Consider the following 22,571-nt stretch of genomic DNA (forward strand, 5'->3'; position numbering starts at 1 on the left):
TAGTGAGTGGTACGGATGAACTGAAGATGTAGGATGGCTAGGTGTCACACAACCCAAATGGACCATGCCGGGTCGGGTCAATTATATACCAAATAAGTTATGGACTTAGACACCTTATCCAACAGACTCTCACTTGGATAAGTCTAATAACTGTATTTTCCTATATTACTTCAGGAACCAACCGGCAATCGTAGCTCTCGAAAACTCTATTGAACTATGAAGCGCCATTTTAGATAAGTGATCATATAATCCTCTGTTCTCATGATATCAGCCGGACAAATACATTGAACAATGTATTACTTATTTTCTGGCAGTTCTTTCTCGATTTCCGATTTCTTTGACAAAGAACTTAACTGAACACATCAATTTAGTTCTCACCGGGCCCGGTACATTGGTCAACACAAAATCATCGATGGGCCCAGATATCGCTTTTATTTTAGAAGTAATAGATAAACTTCGACTCATATGCTTGTTCTACTACTTGTTGAACTATACACAAAGGCACGTTTTATAACAACAAGTTACTAATGTGTTTACGTGCAATCAATGCACAACCAACTCATATGTAACAACTCATATCTCAAGGTTTGAAGACTTATATGATATTATCGTCTCACGATCACTCAAGATAAATTCCATGAAGTGATACAAGTGAGTGTGGTTTTATTCCAATAGTCATAACTTATGAGCACTCATGAACATTGTAGCAACCATTGACATGTCTAAACACCTTTATCCATCTACATACCCAATTCATGACAATCTTGATTCATACCTACTTCCGATGTATGACCGATTGTGGAGGTTTCAATAAATTAATTATTCTGCAAGTCAAAACATGCAAAACTGAAACAATAGTAAATAATTGACAATGATAGTAACACTTTACTCATAAATAAATCACAAATTTTGTTCATCATCAAACGTCGATTACATTTTAAAAGTTTCAGAAAAGGCTATCTAATCTGTAAAACTAATATTGTCCCTCAGCCCGATGTGCCTTGCATGCTGCAAACACTTAACCCTCGTCAGTCCCTTCATAAGGGGATCTGCAGGGTTCTCATCTGACGATACCCTCTTGACCACGACGAGTCCTTATTCTATCTTGTGTCTTATGAAGTGATATATTCTATCAATGTGTCGGGATCTGCCATGATCTCTCGGTTCCTTGGCTAAGGCAACCGCACTATTGCTGTCACAGAAAATCTCCATAGGTTCTTTAATAGCTGGTACAACTCCAAGGTCTCCGATGAAGTTCTTCAGCCATATCGCCTCCTTCGCTGCTTCACTTGCTGCTATGTACTCTGATTCACAGGTCGAATCGGCCACCGTCTCCTGCTTGGAACTCTTCCAAGAAATTGCCCCTCCATTTAAGGTAAAGACCCAGCCCGACTGAGAGCATAAATTATCCCTATCAGTCTGAAAACTAGCATCACTATACCCTAATACTCTCAAGTCATCACTCCCACCAAGGGTAAGGATCCAATACTTAGTCCTCTGCAGGTACTTGAGAATGTTCTTTACCGCGGTCGAATGAGCCTTTCCAGGGTTCCCTTGATACCTGCTGACCATGCTCAAAGAAAAGGCCACATCAGGGCGGGTACAAGTCATAGCATACATGATTGAGCCAACAGTGGAAGCATATGGTAATTGGCTCATCTCAGCTATCTCTGCCTCTGTACTCGGACTCTGAGTCTTACTCAGTTTGGCATTGCTTTGGATCGATAAATCTCCTTTCTTGGAATTCTGCATGTTGAACTTTTTCAACACCTTATCCAAGTAGGTACTCTGACTAAGCCCAATTAGTCTTTTACTCCTTTCTCTTAATATCCTTATCCCTAGGATATAGGCAGCTTCCCCTAGGTCCTTCATTGCAAAGCACTTCCCAAGCCAGGACTTAACCTCTTGCAAGGTTGGGATGTCATTACCTATAAGTAGTATGTCATCCACATACAGTACCATGAAGCTAACTATACTCCCACTAGCTCTTACATACACGCAAGACTCATCTTCACTTCTCGAGAAACCAAACTCTTTGACCTTCTCATCGGAACAAAGATTCCAGCTACGAGATGCTTGTTTTAATCCATAAATGGATTTCTCAAGCTTGCACACTCTATTAGGGTATTATGCACTAACAAAACCCTATGGCTGATTCATGTACACATCCTCAGCCAACTTTCCATTAAGAAAAGCAGTTTTCACATCCATTTTCCATATTTCATAATCATGAAATGCAGCAATGGCTAGCATGACCCTAATAGATTTAATCTTTGCTACTGGTGAGAAGGTTTCATCATAATCAATACCCTGAGTCTGAGTAAAACCCTTCGCAACCAGTCGAGCCTTATAAGTGTGCACTTTTCCTTCCATGTTTGTCTTCTTCTTGAAGATGCATTTCCACCTGACTGTTTTATGGCCTGATACATTGTCAACCAAGTTCCAAACTTGATTGTCATACATGGACTGTATCTCGCTGTCCATAGCCTCCTTCCATTTAGCAAACTTCGGGTCTGCCATGGCTTCCTTAACACTTCGAGCTTATCATGAGTCTCACGCCTCACGAAAGCTTCGCAACCACAAATCTTGATGTGGTCTAAATTGGGAACCTTCCCAGTCCACATCTAATGTAGTGTTTTGGAAACCTCCTTTGTAGGGACTAGGTTAAGGATATGGGCGGCAGTCTCTAAGGCATACCCCCAAAAACAGATTGGTAGCGAAGCTCGACTCATCATAGAGCGAACCTTGTCTAACGAAGTTCGATTATGTCACACTCCTTAAGATAGTCAAGGAACTTGGTATTAAGATACTCACCACCTCGATCGGATCGAAGCATCTTAATGTTCCTGCCCAACTGATTTTTTACTCCCTATTTGAATTCCTTAAACCTTTCAAAGGTTTCTGACTTATGTTTTATCAAGTAGACATAACCATATCTACTAAAATCATCAATAAAAGTCACATAATACCGATTAGCATCCCTTCTGGCGCTTTTGAATGGCCCACATACATCAGTATGTATTAGGTCCAACAAACCCTCACCCCTTTCACAAGTACCAGTGAAGGGTGATTTTTTCATCTTCCCAAAGAAGATTCACAACTATCATCCGATTTAAGGTCGAATGACTCCAAGATTCCACTCTTTTGGAGTTAGCCTATGCGTTTCTTGTTTACATGTCCAAGACGACAATGCCACAATGATGCTTTATCTAGGCTAGTAGAAGAATCAATATACAATACATTATTTCCTAAGTTGTCTACAATCGACACAGTTTCATACACACCATCACAAGGTAATGCTTTAAAATAAAACACATTGTTAAAGAAAGCATTAATACCACCACATTCATTATTCAAATCTAATTTTAACCCATTATTCAGCAACAAAGTAGAAACTCCAATCATGGAAACAGGTGAAGCCTTCCTGTTCCCTATGCTCAAGTTTATATTTTTGTGCTCCACATCCTCACTTCTTCTTAGGCCCTGCAAATTTGAACATATGTGAATACCACATCCTGTATCAAGCACCCAAGAGTTAGAATATGGTGAGTAATTAGAAAATATTTTGTAAATACCTGCGTGGGTAGGTTTCACTTTCCCATCCTTTAGATCCTGCAAGTACTTAGGGCAGTTTCGCTTCCAGTGCCCCTTGTCCTGGAAATAGTAGCAATCGGCATCCTTGGGAATGGAAGAAGGAGTGACAAAACCGCTCTTGGTCCTTTATGAGGAGCCTTCAAGATACTTTCCCTTGGTACCCTTCGAAGGTGACTTCCTATTTTTCCCTTTGCCTTGCCTGATAGCCAAAACAGGGGTAGATGTTGGAGTAGGAGTAGTAGAGGTAACAACCGCCTTGCCCTTAAGACCGATTACAACGGTCTTCAAGAGTCCTTGAAGTTTGCTAAGAGTAACTTCCTCCTTGTTCATATGATATGTCATACGAAATTGGTCATAACAAGAAGGTAAGGAGTGCAAAATGATGTCAATAGCCAACTCCTCAGGGAAGTTCACATTCAGCTTCAACAAACGCTCCACATACCTTTGCATCTTTTGCATGTGGCCCGTGATGGAATCACCATCCTTCATGCGGGTTGTTATCATGGAGGAGATTATTTCATACCGCTCCTGAGGAGCACTCTGATGATAGCTTTCCATCAGATCTTGGTGCATCTCAAAAGGGTAGAAGTCCTCATAGGAATTGTGGAGCTCGGCTGTCATCATGGCCATCATGATGCATGCCACCTTAGTATCATCTCTCTCATGTTTCCTAAATTCAGCAATCTCCTCAGGATTAGCAGAGGACTCATCAAGCTCCTGTAACTCCTTATCGAGGACATATTCCTTGTCCTTATAACGAGTAACCATCTTGATGTTCGTAATCCAGTCCATGAAGTTGGAACCATCAAATATCACTCTCCCACAAAGATTCATGAGAGAGAAAGAGCCAGTTGGGTTAGAGCCCGGAGCATTAGTGTTGGAAGACATCTGAAAGAAGAAAGCAAGTTTAGATTAGATATATAGAGTCCTTAATAAGACACCCAAATGTAATATTAAGGCTAGGATGCAATTACAATATATTATACTTAGAAGAGGGATGTCGTAATCTAAGTAATAACATATTTCAAAGGTAGGTGAATGATGATTCATCAATTTCCTCCATGAAAAATGAAATGTGTTATTAGGTTTTAATTGGATTTGAAATTCCTAGATTCTTTTGAGATTCATTGAACTCTTCAATGGCATGTTTCAATCTCGATTGTGCCCTTCATGTTTTGCGACTGGGATGCCGAGGATCACAAAACAAGGTGTGAATAACCATACTAATTCACTTGGTACCCTTAATATTATCACCTAATCAATGTGCCGGTTAACCACACACGCTCCATTCATCTATGACAAACATTAAGTCACCCTGCGTGATCCTTACTAGTCCAAGTTAGTGTGTCGGTTAACCACACACGCTCCACCAACGACTTAGTAAGGTACAATGTGTGAATTCCATGGACTAGCACCATGTTCACATTTTTTCTAAAGTAACTAAGATTGGGAATTAAAATATTTAGTTACTTATACCCCCCCCCCCCTTATAGACCGACTACGTTAAAGAGGCCTACTAACGGTAGAACGACTTATTCTTATACATATATATATATATATATATATATATATATATATATATATATATATATATATATATATATAATAATTGACCATTAATGTTATAAATAGTATAAGTGTTGAATTTTAACTATTAAAACTCAAAGGGTTGGAATTAAAGTTTATTAAAGTGTGTGAAACTTAACAAATTCCAAAACTTGAGGGCTAGTTTTGTAATGTGACAACCCGAAATTTCTAGCTTTCATTCTTCATTGTTATTAAAGTTAGCTTCGTTTTGCTATTTTATAATGAAGTTTTGGGTCTAAAAGAGTGCTTAAAGTTTAGTATAATTGAGATACGTGTCGGAGGATGGGTTAGATTGAGTGTAGCATTAGAAAAATGGGCCAAACACACCAAACCAGGTGTGTGCGGCCGCACACTAGCCGTACACAGGCCAACCACACACACCTCCAGCCGCACTCACCCTCCTATATATACTATCCTTGGTCATTTTGATAATTTGTTACACTTCTACAAAGCAAGGACCCGAAAATCCTCTCAAGTATCATCCGGAAAGGTAACATCTTTCACCAAGAACACCAAGAACACCATGTTTTCTGGCAGCACACGCCTTCTGGCAGCACACCTGGCCGCACACATGGCCGCACACACGTGCTGGAAGCACACCTGGCCGCACACACACATATAGTGTGTATTTTGGCCATACATCTTCTTGTATAGCCTTATAACCCTTCATATAATCATATATGGTTGTAACACTTCAATATAAGTGTTTACTAGTCCCTAAGGTGGTCCTAATTCATTAATTAGTTGTTCATAATGATGGGTTTTGAGCATTCTAACACTTCCTAAGTGTACATGCAACCCTAATAACCTTGGATCTATGTTTGTCTAATTATCATGCAAAGTTGAATTCCAAGGTTATATTCCTATCTAGCATACATGGGGAACAATTTTAACTTGAATCATAGATAGAATAACTTACCTTGTTGTTGCTTGTGTTCCTTGAAACCTTGTGAGCCTAGCACCCCAAGTGTGATGCCTCAAATGCTTCACACAACACCAAATGCTCTTGGAAAGACACTTGAGATAACACACACATCTCAAAATCGGCCAAGCCCTCTAGTTTCTTAGTGTACAACTTGTGTAGCCAATTTTGTGGAGAATGGGACTCTTATATAGTGTTGGCACATCTAGGGTTACACCATGTAAACCCTAATGTGTCATGACTCTTCATTTCCATGACCCATGGGTTTGTAACTCCCATGGAGCATCCATGGAGCATCCTATGGGTAGAACCCAACTTGATAATCCATGGAGCCTGTTAGCCCACTATACAAGATATGGATGATTTACATAATCAACCCATATATTTAATTAGTTATCCTTTGATCACTTAATTAATTCCAAATTAATTCTTGATCAAACTAATCAAATAATATTATTAATATATTAGAACTTATAATATATTAATAATCTCCAAGTGTTATTCCTCTCATTTAGTCTATCCAATTACATGGTGCCATGCAACCCAAATGGACCATGCCGGGTCGGGTCAAGTACAAGCCCGAAATAGTTATGGACTTAGACACCTTATCCAACAGTCTCCCACTTGGATAAGTCTAATAACTATATCTCTAGTACTTCAGGAACTGACCGGCAATCGTAGCTCTTTCAAGGTCTCTCGGAACTGAGAAGATGATGATACGCCATTTAAGATAAGTGATCATATAATCCTCCGTTCTAGATATCAGCCGGAAAAATACATGGAACATTGTCTTGCTTATTGTCCAGCATTTGTTTCCCGATTTCCAATTCGTTTGACATAGAACTTAATTGAACACATCAACTTAGTTCTGACCGAGCCCGGTACATGGGTCAAAACAAAATCATCGAGGGGCCCAGATATCAGCTTCTAATCCAAGAAGGAACAGATAAACTTCGACTCATATGTTTGTTCTACCACTCATTGAATTACACACAAAAGTACGTTTTATAACATCGAGTTACCAATGCAGTTTCGTACAGTCAATGCATAACCAACTTGTAAGTAACAAATCATATCTCTAGGTTTGAAGACTTATATGATATTACCGTCTCACGATCACTCGAGATAGAATTCCATGAAGTGATTCCAGTGAGCATGGGTCGAGTCCAATGCTCAGAACTTATGAGCACTCATGATTGTTGTAGCCTTGTCCAAGACCTCTACAACCAACCATGACAGTCTTGATTCATATCTACTTCCAACATATGACCGACTGTGGAGGTTTGAATAATATGTTATACCAAACAAAATTATTTTGGAAGTCAAAACATGCAAAAGAAATATAGTAAACGATCGACAAGAGATAGCAACACTTTACTCATAAATAAAACATCTTTTATTCATCATCTAATGTCAATTACACTTTACAAATTTCTGGGTTATCTAACTACTAAATCTAATATCATCCTTCAGCCCTATGCTCTGAGCATGCTGAAGATGCTTAACCCGAGTCAGTCCCTTTGTAAGGGGAACTGTCGGATTCTCATCTGATGATACCCTCTTTGCCACGAGGTGTCCTTCTTCGATCCGATGTCTAATGAAGTGGTATTTTCTGTCGATGTGCCTAGATCTCCCATGATCCCTTGGTTCCTTGGCTAAGGCAACAACACTTTCACTATCATAGAAAATTTCCATTGGCTCTTTAATAGCTGGTACAACTCCAAGGTCTCCAATGAAGTTCTTCAGCCATATCGCCTCCTTTGCTGCCTCGCTAGCTGCAATATACTCTGATTCACAAGTAGAATCTGCCACTGTCTCTTGCTTGGAACTCTTCCAAGAAATTGCTCCTCCGTTTAGGGTAAAGACCCAGCCCGACTGAGAGCGGAAATTATCCCTATCAGTCTGGAAGCTAGCATCACTATACCCTACAACTCTCAAGTCATCACTCCCACCGAGGGTAACAACCCAGTCCTTAGTCCTCCGCAGGTACTTGAGGATATTCTTTACCGCAGTCCAGTGTGCCTTGCCAGGGTTCGCCTGATACCTGCTAACCATGCTCAAGGCAAAAGCTACATCGGGTCGAGTACACGTCATAGCATACATGATCGATCCTACAGCCGAAGCATAAGGTGTTCGACTCATTTCTGCTATCTCAGCCTCAGTGCTAGGGCTTTGTGTCTTACTCAATCTGGTGTTACTCTGGATGGGTAACTCTCCTTTCTTGGAATCCTGCATGCTGAATCTCTTCAGCACCTTATCCAAGTAGGTACTCTGACTAAGTCCAATTAGTCTTTTACTCCGATCTCTCAAGATCCTTATCCCTAAAATATAGGCAGCTTCACCAAGGTCCTTCATAGCGAAACACTTCCCAAGCCAGGACTTTACTTCCTGCAGGGTTGGAATGTCGTTTCCTATGAGTAGTATGTCATCCACATACAATACCAAAAAGCTAACTATACTCCCACTAGCCTTGACATACACACAAGATTCATCTTCACTCCTAGAAAAGCCAAATTCCTTGACCTTTTCATCAAAGCAGAGATTCCATCTGCGAGGTGCTTGCTTCAATCCATAAATGGATTTCTCAAGCTTACACACTCTATTAGGGTACTCGTTGCTGACAAAACCCTCTGGCTGACTCATGTAAACATCTTCAGCCAACTTTCCATTAAGGAAATCGGTTTTGACATCCATCTGCCATATTTCATAATCATGAAATGCAGCTATGGCTAATAGAACCCGAATAGACTTAATCTTGGCTACCGGAGAAAAGGTCTCATCATAATCCACTCCAGGAATTTGAGAGAAGCCCTTTGCAACCAGTCTAGCCTAATAAGTGTGTACTTTACCATCCATGTCGGTCTTCTTCTTGAAGACCCATTTGCACCCTACTGTCTTACGACCTGGTACATTTTCAACCAAGTTCCAAACTTGATTGTCATACATGGATTGTATCTCACTATCCATAGCCTCTTTCCATTTAGCAGACTCGGGGCCTGCCATGGCTTCCTCGTAGCTGTTAGGGTCATCTTGACTTACTAGCGTCCCATCACTAATAAGTGTCTCACCTTCTGCAGTAATATGGAATCCATAGTAATGCTCAGGTGTACTCCTAACTCTCGTGGAACGTCTCTGAGGTACAGATTTGTCAATTGGCTCAACAGGAGTTTCCTCCTCAAGTTGAGGGCTAGAGTTTGAAGTTCCTTCACCGCTTGATTCTTGAATTTCTTCAAGATCAATTTGCCTCCCACTGTCTCCTTGGCTTATAAACTCTCTTTCTCGAAAGACTCCTCTTCTTGCTACAAAGACCACATTGTCACTAGGTCTGTAGAAGAGGTAACCAAAGGATCGCTGTGGGTAACCGATGAAAATACACCTCTCGCTTCGAGGTTCGAGCTTATCATGAGTCTCGCGTCTCACGAAAGCCTCGCAACCCCAAATCTTGATGTGGTCTAGTTTAGGTACTTTACCAGTCCACATCTCGTGAGGAGTTTTGGCAACTTTCTTTGTAGGGACTAGATTAAGAATATGGGCGGCAGTCTCTAAGGCATACCCCCAGAATGAGATTGGTAGCGTAGCTCGACTCATCATGGAACGAACCATATCTAACAAGGTTCGATTACGCCTCTCAGCCACACCATTCAACTGTGGTGTCCTGGGAGGTGTCAATTGTGAGACTATCCCACATTCCCTTAGATAGTCGAGGAACTCTGAACTAAGATACTCACCTCCTCGATCGGATCGAAGCATCTTAATGTTCCTGCCCAATTGATTCTCGACTTCCTGTTTAAATTCCTTAAACCTCTCGAAAGTCTCTGACTTATGCTTGATCCAGTAGACATATCCATATCTACTATAATCATCAGTAAAAGTCAAATAATAACGATTAGCATCCCTTGTGGCATGTTTGAATGGTCCACACACATCCATGTGTATAAGGTCCAACAAACCTTCACCCCTCTCACACGAACCTGTGAAGGGTGACTTTGTCATTTTTCCAAGTAAGCATGATTCGCAACTATCATCTGACTTTAGGTCAAACGACTCCAAGACTCCATCCTTTTGGAGTTGGCCTATGCGCTTCTTGCTTATATGTCCAAGACGACAATGCCATAATGATGCTTTATCCAAGTTATTATTAGTAGAATCAATACACAAAACATTATTTCCTAAGTTATCTACAACAGATACAGCTTCATACACACCATCACAAGGTAATGCTTTAAAATAAAGAACATTATTAAAGAAAGCATCAATAGAACCAACTTCATTATTAAATGAAAAGGTAAACCCTTGTTTGTACAAAGCATGAAAGGAAATAATATTTCTTGCCATTCCTGGCGAGTAACAAGATTTATTCAAATCTAAACTAAACCCACTACTTAGCGATAAAGTATAAACTCCAATCTTGGTAACAGGTATAGCTTTCCTATTCCCCATGATCAAGTTTATCCTTCCTTGCTCCACATCCTCACTTCTTTTTAGTCCCTGCAAGTCACAACAAATATGAATACCACACCCGGTATCAAGGACCCAAGAATTAGAATGGGGTGAGTTATTAGAAATGATAGTGTAAATACCTGCATGGTTGGGTTTAACTTTCCCATCCTTCACATCTTGTTGGTATTTTGGGCAGTTCCGCTTCCAATGAGATTTTTCATGGCAATAGAAGCATTCAGCCTCTTTTGGGTCAGAAGAAGGAGTAATGAAACCTTTCTTGGTTCCACTTGAAGAAGAGCCATCAAGGGTCCGAGCCTTGGTACCCTTAGAAGAGCTCTTTCTCTTCCTCCATCGACTTTTCCCGATTGCCAAAACCGGAGTAGAGTTTTGAGTAGGAGTGATAGCAACCGACTTCCCCTTAAGACCTGATTCTGCGGTCTTGAGAAGTCCCTGAAGTTTGCTGAGGGTGACTTCTTCCTTGTTCATGTGATATGTCATGCGGAATTGATCATAGCACGATGGTAAGGAATGCAAAATAATATCTATTGCAAGATCCTCCGGGAAGTTCACATTAAGCTTCAGCAAACGATCCACATACCTTTGCATTTTCTGCATGTGGCTCGTGACGGATTCCCCGTCCTTCATCATGGTTGTTATCATCGAGCAGATGATTTCATACCTCTCTTGTCTTGCACTTTGATGGTATCTTTCCATCAAATCTTGGTGCATTTCATAAGGGTAGAAATCCTCATAAGACTTTTGGAGTTCCGCTGTCATCGTGGCCATCATGATGCACGCCACTTTCGTAGCATCCCTTTCATGTGCCCGAAATTCAGCGATCTCCTGAGGAGTTGCAGTAGACTCATCAATCTCCTTAAGCTCCTTGTCAAGGACATATTATTTGTCCTCGTAGCGGGTAATCATCCTGATATTTCTGATCCACTCATTGAAGTTGGATCCATCAAAGGTGACTTTCCTACACAAGTTCATAAGGGTAAAGGAGCCATTAGGATTAGAGCCAGAAGTATTGTTGAAAGACATCTGAAGAAAGAGAACAAGATTAGTTTAGATATAAGAGAGTCCTTAATAAAACACCCAAATGTAATATTAAGGCTAGGATCCAATCACAATATAATATAACTTAGAAGAGGTATGCCGTAATCTAAGCTATATCATATTTGAAAGGTAGGTGAATGACGATTCACCAATTTCCACCACGAAAACCGCAATATTTTAGTATTAGGTTTTTGAATGGTTCTTAGAAATTCCTAGATTCTTTGAGATTCAATGAACTTTTCAAAGGCATGTTTCAATCTCGAGTGCGCCCTCCAAGTTTTGTGACTGGGATACCGAGGATCACAAAACGAGGTGTGAAGTAACCATGCAAATCACTTGGTACCCTTAAAGTTTATCACTCAATCGATGTGCCGGTTAACCACACACGCTCCATCGATACTATAATAAACCCTAAGTCACCCTTTACCTACCTTGTTAAGTCCAAGTTAGTGTGCCGGTTAACCACACACGCTCCACCAACGACTTAATCAAAGTGTAAAGTGTAATTTCATGGAATAGCACCTTATTAACATTTTTCCTAAAGTAACTAAGATTGGGAATTTAATAAAACATTTAGTTACTTTATAATATTCATCATACTTTGAATGAGAATTAATAAGTCCTTGTCTTACCCGTTCAGCTAACGACCCTCCACCGATCAAGCAAGCGGTGGGTGAGAGTGGACATCCATTAAGTCACCATTTTATAGGCAACAACCTTATACCCACCTTATAGACCGGCTTCGTGAATGAGGCGTACTAGCGGTAAGACGACTTTGTTCTTATATATATATATATATATATATATATATATATATATATATATATATATATATATATATATATATATATATATATTAAATCATAATAATATAAGTATAAGGGTTGAATTTTAACTTTTAAAATTCTAGGGGTTGGAACTAAAGTTTTAACTTAACTTTACTTGTTCCAAAACTTAAGGGCAAGTTTTGTAAACTTTCAAAACTTTTCATTTCTTGTAACTTATGAGTTTAATAGAGTAATAAAATGAGGACTTTTCATTTTTCCTAACTCTTGTGTTCTTTTAATGGTTTTTAATCCAAGAGACTTTTGGTTTTCCATAACTTGAGGACAAGTTATGGACTCCATTAAAACACATTATGATCATGAATTAATCTACCACATAGGTTACAAATAATTCCTATGATCATCTAAACATCATAAGAACAAGAATATGAATATGAACACCTTCAAGAATCAAAATCACATTTAATCTTTGTAATTTTGATAACTAGTTGTTGTAAATGAGTTAGAAAACACATTACACCTTCTAAAACAAGTTTTTCAAGTACCAAAACATTTTAGGGTAATGATTCTAATCCATTTCCAGCAACTCAAGTCGAAATTCTGCACTCTGTCGACCCTACTCACCGAGTGCATAAACCTACTCGCCGAGTAGGTTGAAGATACACATGAACTCGACGAGTCCTCCCCATGGACTCGCCGAGTCCATCAGTCAGACAGCAGAAATTTCGACTTTCTTCAACTTTTAAGCTCAAATAACAAACAAACAAGCCTAGGCTCTGATACCACTGATGGGTTTTGAGCATTCTAACACTTCCTAAGTGTACATGCAACCCTAATAACCTTGGATCTATGTTTGTCTAATTATCATGCAAAGTTGAATTCCAAGGTTATATTCCTATCTAGCATACATGGGGAACAATTTTAACTTGAATCATAGATAGAATAACTTACCTTTTTGTTGCTTGTGTTCCTTGAAACCTTGTGAGCCTAGCACCCCAAGTGTGATGCCTCAAATGCTTCACACAACACCAAATGCTCTTGGAAAGACACTTGAGATAACACACACTTCTCAAAATCGGCCAAGCCCTCTAGTTTCTTAGTGTACAACTTGTGTAGCCAATTTTGTGGAGAATGGGACTCTTATATAGTGTTGGCACATCTAGGGTTACACCATGTAAACCCTAATGTGTCATGACTCTTCATTTCCATGACCCATGGGTTTGTAACTCCCATGGAGCATCCATGGAGCATCCTATGGGTAGAACCCAACTTGATAATCCATGGAGCCTCTTAGCCCACTATACAAGATATGGATGATTTACATAATCAACCCATATATTTAATTAGTTATCCTTTGATCACTTAATTAATTCCAGATTAATTCTTGATCAAACTAATCAAATAATATTATTAATATATTAGAACTTATAATATATTAATAATCTCCAAGTGTTATTCCTCTCATTTAGTCTATCCAATTACATGGTGCCATGCAACCCAAATGGACCATGCCGGGTCGGGTCAAGTACAAGCCCGAAATAGTTATGGACTTAGACACCTTATCCAACACATAACACTAATTATATTCATATATGTGACAATTTATGCTAAATACGATTCGTGTGTGTACTCAAGTCACCACTTGGTACTTAGCAACTGATCCAACATTGTCATCAGAACCACTCACTACAGGTGAGTTCATACCCCTAAATTAACCTTTGAAATGTTTTAAATGCTCTTATGGGAGGGATTACAAGTTGAACAATTATGGTTATTATATCAATCACATGTGATTAATGACTACCAAGCAAATGGTTTTCTAACATTCCAAACTATTTATCAAACTGTTTTACCTCAAACTATCTTAAAAACTCCTTTAATTGTCAAATACTTTTACTTCAACTCTTTTAAACTTATATTTTGTGTATCTGTATAAATATAGTTATATAACTAGGATTGATAAGACTTATGACTGCTAGTCTACCCTGCTTCATGTTCTTGTTTGATGTGGTCTTAGGGTATCAAGGTTATATATATGAAACATACAATGAGTCAGTTCATACATGAGTCAATACATACTATGATGAGAATCAAACATGAAACAAAGTGATGAGAAACAAACTATAGACACTATGATGAGAAACAAACATACACGCTAGATAGAGAAAGAACACACAATACAACTAGTACACAAATCACATTGCATATACATTAACCACATTTATGTGAGCCATTAAGTAGGGCATGGCACTACCTGACATGACTGTTTTTCTATCAGAATCTCCTTCATTGGGGAGCGTATTGAGTTTGCGTATATATCTATAGTGGATTGACTATCCTACACCGTGATACTCGCTACAGTGGGACTTGCAAATCTACGGGTGCCAAACGTCATTTTCACGGCATCTTACATTGTCGTCTTTCAGCTAAGTTGGTAGCAAGATACAGGCAAATCACATGTCACCTTAAAATTTACATTTAGTTTAAGGTAGTTAGTACAGCAGTAGTTACAAATTACAACATTGCAGTGCTATAACATTTTCCCTTTTCTTTTTTACTTTGTGATGTTCACACAACAAACAATAATGCAAAAACTATATGTTTGGTTAATGATAGTCGGATTTGGGAAAATACACACTTTTACAAGTGACACACACACAAATACTAGATGCCGTGGTACAAGGCTACTTTTAGTAGAAAACATAGGGTTTTCTAGGAGAGTTCAATCAAATACAAACCTTTTACAAACATACACGGTACATCTTACAAAACATCTTACAAATGCTTTCATACAAACACAGACACTAATATACTTATGATCTCACCAGCTCTAAAGCTGATACTCGCTTTCAAAATAACTTGTATTCTCAGGTCGCTAGTAGACAGGTACAGGTGCCAGGTTTTGAGAAGAAGGAGATCATTCAAGACTCCTCTTTTATTTTGATGTATATAATTTTTGGTGTCTATATAACTTGACAGAACACACTTGTATGAAATTATACTATTAATGCAATGGATGATGTTGTTGCTTGTTTACTACTTTGCATTGTTGTGATACTGTACATGACGTCCTCCACCCCAGAACGTTTCCGCCGTTCATCGGTTTTGAGGGTGTGACAGATTGTTATCAGAGCATTGTTTATAGTGAATCGAGTGTATCAACCAATAAAAGATATACGAACTATAAACACAAGCGGGATTTAAAACACTCTGATAAAGAGTCTATACTTTTAAATAATAAAATGTTTAACCAAGTATACATACCAGCATTCATACTAAAATCAGTGTCACTAGGACATAACAAAAGTATTACGATTATTGGACAGCACAAGTAGACTTAGAGACATATGGTCAACCCTGGGAAGATGTAGCCTGATCAACTACATTATCTAAGGAGTGACTAGCATGTGCCTAAGTGTGGTTGTGAGGTTGCAACAAGTCTAAAAACTTACCAACACTACTACAACAAGAAAAGTAGAACACAACATTAAACTTAAAATACTATAGGAGTATTTTGTATTACAATAATCACTTATCTGAGAATTAAAGGTGTTTATTAGTATGTCAATATTTACTTAGTGAATACATTACGGGTATATTCGCCTAGGACGTCATAGCCTTAGAATCTGTGAATCTTTGCTTTACTTCCTGTTCTTGTTTGATTGTGGGCTTAAAGTTAGGATTCATTTATTCGAAGGGCTATCATGTCATAAGTACATATAGTTGGTATGCACTAAACAAGTATCGGAGTAACTGATAAGGATCATCTAATAATTATCTAGTTAGTTTGTCTATTACTTATTTCTTTATGCCTCTTCTCGCATAGATTAAATGGTTGGATTCCATATCCCCGGAGATCCGTACTTTCCCAACCACGGCAATGCAGGATGGCTAGAAGATGAACCAGAAGGTGATCACCCAATTTCTTTGGATGATCATCAAGCTGAAGGCTTTCTGATGGTTCTGACTCAGAGCCTGAAGTCAACAACCAACCTCAAGTAGGCCAGGCTCCGAATAACAACCCCCGACCTGCATTTCAAGGACCCACGCCTCTGTGGGCAACAAACTTGAATACCTGGAGCCATGAACATGGTCAACCTATTCCCTACAATGGAGACAGAAGTTTCTACAACCTCACTGATGGAGGTTCTGCTGACACAGTCCTACCCATCATAGTTAGTAGGATGTCTCGGAACACGATATTGGGGCAGTCATCTATCAATCGATTCTTGGAGATTGATACCAACACTGGTGTTAACACTGTCCACATTCGCCAACTACAGTTTGATGGGATTTGGTCATATGAACATTCCTATGTGCACATGCAAACCCTAATGCTTGGATCTAGGTTTCTCTAATTAAACATGCTTTGAATCCAAGACTTCTAATGACTAATTAGGTATAAGAACTATACAAAATCAGATCTAGAAGTTTACCTTTGAATCTCTTGTTTGATCTTGTTGTCTTGGAGCTCTAGAGTCACAATTGTCACTCCTCTAATGGCTTACAAACACCAACAAGCAAGGAGGATGATTTGAGAGACGGGTGAGGGATTAGAAATCGGCCAGGGTTTCTTTGCTTTAGCAGAGGTGCCGATTTTCGTTTCCCTAGGGGTCTATTTATACTTGTAAGGCTCCTAGGGTTTGACCCTTAAACCCTAGTTGGATAATCTTTCCATAAAGAAATCCAAATCCTTTCCAAAGATAAGCCTTGGACGAATATGAGGCTATCCCAAGCCCTAGAATTCGTTCAACCTCTATCCAAGAAGGATTTACAGCCCAAAGTGTAACTATCAAACTATTGACAGTTTATACCCTCTTATTTAATTAATCTCTTTAAGTCATCAAATTAATACTAATTAATTCATGACTTATATTAATCAAATAACAATATTATTATCCATTATATTATTCTCATAATATATCAATAATATTTATTCTCTCATAATAATTCATCCTGTCAAGTTGCTATGGTGAAGGCAACCCAAAAGGACCATGCATAATCAGGTCAAATACTTGCCTAATATAGTTGCAACCTTAGACACTATTCCAACAGTCTCCCACTTGGATAAGTCTAGTAACTATATGCACAAGTACAATCCGATTCGCAATCATTCCTCTTAAAGACGCTGTTAAACATTGATCTAATCAATCTTGTCCTTTAGATAAGGGTGTTGGATAAGGTGTCTAAGTCCATAACTTATTTGGTATATACTTGACCCGACCCGGCATGGTCCATTTGGGTTGCACTTCACCCGAACTATTTATGGATAATTTTATGAGAGTTATACACATATGTTTATTAATATATTATAAGTTATAATATATTAATATGAAGTCATGTTATTTAATTAGTCTTAGTCTTAAATTAATTATGAATTAATTTACAGATTAAAAGGAAGACTAATTAGATTATGGGCTATTGTTTTATATGGTGTGGGCTAACACTCATTTGTTAATGGGCTAGGCTTATATGGAAGTCCATGGATGATCCATGGAGCTTTTAACCCATGGATCCTTGGAAAAGGAAAGGTCATGGGTTATTAGGGTTTCACCCTAACCATGTACACTATATAAGCATGCTTATGTTAAATGAAATAGCCACTAGTGTGTGTGCTTGTGTGTGGCCGAAAATTACAAGTATGTGTACACTCTCTAAAGGTTTCCAAGTGTTTGTGGTGATTTGTGATTTCCATTTGAGGCATTCACACTATTGGTGCTTGGCTCTCAAACTCCAAGGAATCAATCTCATCTAAAGGTATGTAATCTCATCTAACTCTTTTATGTTTAAAAGTTCCCCATGCCATGTTAGATAAGTTATGAACCTTGGAAAATTATTATTTTGCATGTATTAGACAAACATAGATCCAAGGTTTATTAAGGTTGCATGCACACTTAGGAAGTGTTAGATTGCTCAAAACCCAACAGTGGTATCAAAACCTAGGCTTGCTTGTTTGATACTTGATGCAAAATAGTGAAAAAAGTTGAAATTGTTGCTGTCTGGCTGATGGACTCACCGATTCCATGGGGGGACTCGCCGAGTTAAAGGCAAAATTCATCCTACTCGCTGAGTAGGTTCGTGCACTCGGCGAGTAGAATGATCAGAATGCAGAATTTCGACTTTTGCTGCTGGAAATGGACTACAAACATTACCATAACCTATATTGGTGTTTTAAAACTTGTTTTAGTTGGTGTAATGGTTGTTCTAATCCATTTACAATAGCATATATCAAAATTCCATGATTTTTATATGTTCATATAATTCTTGAAATTTTGATGATCATGTTCATGTTCTTATGAATTTAGAAGATGATAGGAATTATTTGCTGAATTGTTTAGAATTAATTCTTGATCATTTATGTGTTTTAATGGAGCCCATAATTTGTCCTCAACTTATGGATATCCAAAGGTCACTTTTCTTTAACACACATTTAAACACATAAGTTACATGAAAATGAAGAGTCTTCATTTTTATGAACCTTTAATTCATAAGTTATGAAATGAAAAGTTTTGGATAGTTACAAAACTTGCCCTCAATTTTTGGAATTTGTAAAGTTTCACACACTTTAATAAACTTTAATTCCAACCCTTAGAGTTTTAATAGTTAAAATTCAACCCTTATACTATTTATAACATTAATGGTTAATTATTATATATATGTATAAGAATAAGTCGTTGTATCGTTAGTAGCCCTCATTCACGAAGCCGGTCTATAAGGGGGGTATAAGGTTCTTGCCTATAAAATGGCAGCTTAATGGGTGTCCACTCTCACCCACCGCTTCCTTGATCGGTGGAAGGTCGTTAGCTGAACGGGTAGGACAATGACTTTAAATCCTCATCAAAAGTATAATGATTATTATAAAGTAATTAAACATTTTTTTAATTCCCAATCTTAGTTACTTTAGGAAAATGTGAACATGGTGCTAGTCCATGGAATTCACACTTTGTACCTTACCAAGTCGTTGGTGGAGCGTGTGTGGTTAACCGACACGCTAACTTGGACTAGTGAGGATCACAAAGGGTGACTTAATGTTTGTCATAGATCAATGGAGCGTGTGTGGTTAAACGGCACATTGATTAGGTGATAATATTAAGGGCACCAAGTGAATTAGCATGGTTATTCACACCTTGTTTTGTGATCCTCGGCATCCCAGTCACAAAACTTGAAGGGCACAATCGAGATTGAAACATGCCATTGAAAAGTTCAATGAATCTCAAAAGAATCTAAGAATTTCAATTCCAATTAAAACCTAATAATTCATTTAGTTTTTCATGGTGGAAATTGGTGAATCGTCATTCACCTACCTTTCAAATATATTATTACTTAGGTTACGACATCCCTCTTCTAAGTATAATATATTGTGATTGGATCCTAGCCTTAATATTACATTTGGGTGTCTTATTAAGGATTCTATATATATAATCTACACTTGCTTTCTTCTTTCAGATGTCTTCCAACACTAATGCTTCGGGCTCTAACCCAGCTGGTTCTTTCTCTCTCATGAATCTTTGTGGGAGAGTCATCTTTGATGGTTCCAACTTCATGGATTGGATTAGGAACATCTGGATGGTTAATCGTTATGAGGACAAGGAATATGTCCTCGATAAGGAGTTAAAAGAGCTTGATGAGTCTACTGCTACTCCTGAGGAGATCACTGAATTATGGACACATGAGAGAGATGCTACTAAGGTGACATGCATCATGATGGCCACGATGACAGCCGAGCTCCAAAAGTCCTATGAGGAATTCTACCCTTTTGAGATGCACCAAGACCTAATGGAAAGGTACCATCAGAGTGCTCGTCAGGAGCGGTATGAAATAATCTCCTCCATAATAACTACCCGCATGAAGGACGGTGAATACGTCATGGCCCACATGCAAAAGATGCAAAGGTATGTGGACCGTTTGCTGAAGCTGAATGTGAACTTCCCTGAGGAGTTGGCAATTGACATCATTTTTCACTCCTTACCTTCTTGTTATGACCATTTTCGTATGACATATCATATGAACAAGGAGGAAGTTACCCTCAGCAACCTTCAAGGACTCTTGAAGACCGCTCAAACCGGTCTTAAGGGCAAGGCGGTTGTTACCTCTACAACTCCTACTCCAACATCTACCCCTGTTTTGGCTATCCGGCAAGGCTAAGGGAAAAAGAGGAAGAACCCTTCGAAGTGTACCAAGGGAAAGTCTCTTGAAGGCTCCTCATCGAACACCAAGAGCGGTTCTGTCACTCCTTCTGCCATTCCCAAGGATGTTGATTACTACTATTGCCTGGACAATGGGCACTAGAAGTGAAACTGCCCTAAGTACTTACATGATCTAAAGGATGGGAAAGTGAAACCCACCCATGCAGGTATTTACAGAATATTGTCTAATTACTCATCATATTCTAACTCTTAGGTTCTTGATACAGGATGTGGTATTCGCATATGTTCTGATTTGCAGGGCCTAAGAAGAAGTGAGGATGTGGAGCACGGGAAGATAAACTTGATCATGGGGAATAGGAAGGCTTCACCTGTTTCCAAGATTGGAGTTTATATTTTGTTGCTTAATAATGGGTTAAAATTAGATTTGAATAAATGTGTGTACTCGTCTGAAATGGCGAGGAATATTATTTCTTTTCATGCTTTGTACAAACAAGGTTTTACCTTTTCGTTTGATAATGAATGTGGTGGTATTAATGCTTTGTTTAAAAATATGTTTTATTTTAAAGCATTACCTTGTGATGGCGTGTATGAAACTGTGTCGATTGTAGACAACTTTGGAAATAATGTGTTGTATATTGATTCTTCTACTAGCCTTGATAAAGCATCATTGTGGCATTGTCGTCTTGGACATGTAAACAAGAATCGCATAGGCCAACTCTAAAAGAGTGGAGTCTTGGAGTCATTCGAACTTAAATCGGATGATAGTTGTGAATCTTGTCTACTTGGAAAGATGACAAAATCACCCTTCACTGGAACTTGTGAAAGGGGTGAGGGTTTGTTGGACCTAATACATACTGATGTATGTGGGCCATTCAAAACCGCCACAAGGGATGCTAATCGGTGTTATGTGACTTTTATTGATTATTTTAGTAGATATGGGTATGTCTACTTAATCAAACATAAGTCAGAAACCTTTGAAAGGTTTAAGGAATTTAAACAGGAAGTAGAAAATCAATTGGGCAGGAACATTAAGATGCTTCGATCCGATCGAGGTGGTGAGTATCTAAGTACCGAGTTCCTTGACTATCTTAAGGAGTGTGGGATTGTCTCACAATTGACTCCTCCCAGGACACCACAGCTAAATGGTGTAGCTGAGAGGCATAATCGAACCTTATTAGACATGGTTCGCTCTATGATGAGTCGAGCTTTGCTACCAAGCTCTTTTTGGGGGTATGCCTTAGAGACTGTCGCCCATATCCTTAATCTAGTCCCTACAAAGAAGGTTACCAAAAAACCTCATGAGATGTGGACTGGGAAGGTTCCCAATTTAGACCACATCAACATTTGGGGTTGCGAAGCTTTCGTGAGGCGTGAGACTCATGATAAGCTCGAACCCCGAAGTGAAAGGTGTATTTTCATCGGGTACCCATAGAAATCTTTCGGTTACCTCTTCTACAGACCCAGTGAGAATGTGGTCTTTGTAGCAAGAAGAGGGGTCTTTCGTGAGAGGGAGTTTATAAGCCAAGGAAACAGTGGGAGGCAAATTGATCTTGAAGAAATTCAAGAAGCAATTGGTGAAGGAACCTCAGACACTAGCAATCAACCTGAGGAGGATACTCCTGTTGAGCAAGCTGACAAGTCTGTACCTTCGAGGTGTTCCACACGAGTTAGGAACACACCTTCATTTTATTATGGCTTCCTTATTACTACGTAAGGTGATACGTTTATCAACGATAGTACACAGGTAAATTTGGATGAACCTAGCAGTGTTAAGGAAGCCATGGCAGGCCCAGAGTCTGCTAAATGGAAGGAGGCTATGGACAGCGAGATACAGTCCATGTATGACAATCAAGTTTGGAACTTGGTTGACAATGTACCAGGCCGTAAGACAGTTGGGTGCAAATGGATCTTCAAGAAGAAGACCGACATGGAAGGAAACGGGCATACTTATAAGGCTCGACTGGTTGTGAAGGGTTTTACTCAGACTCAAGGTATTGATTATGATGAAACTTTCTCGCCGGTAGCAAAGATCAAATCTAC

Source organism: Lactuca serriola, chromosome 3 (genome assembly GCF_051521515.1).
Source record: "Lactuca serriola cultivar US96UC23 chromosome 3, Lser_US96UC23_V15, whole genome shotgun sequence".
In the NCBI taxonomy this organism is placed as follows: domain Eukaryota; kingdom Viridiplantae; phylum Streptophyta; class Magnoliopsida; order Asterales; family Asteraceae; genus Lactuca; species Lactuca serriola.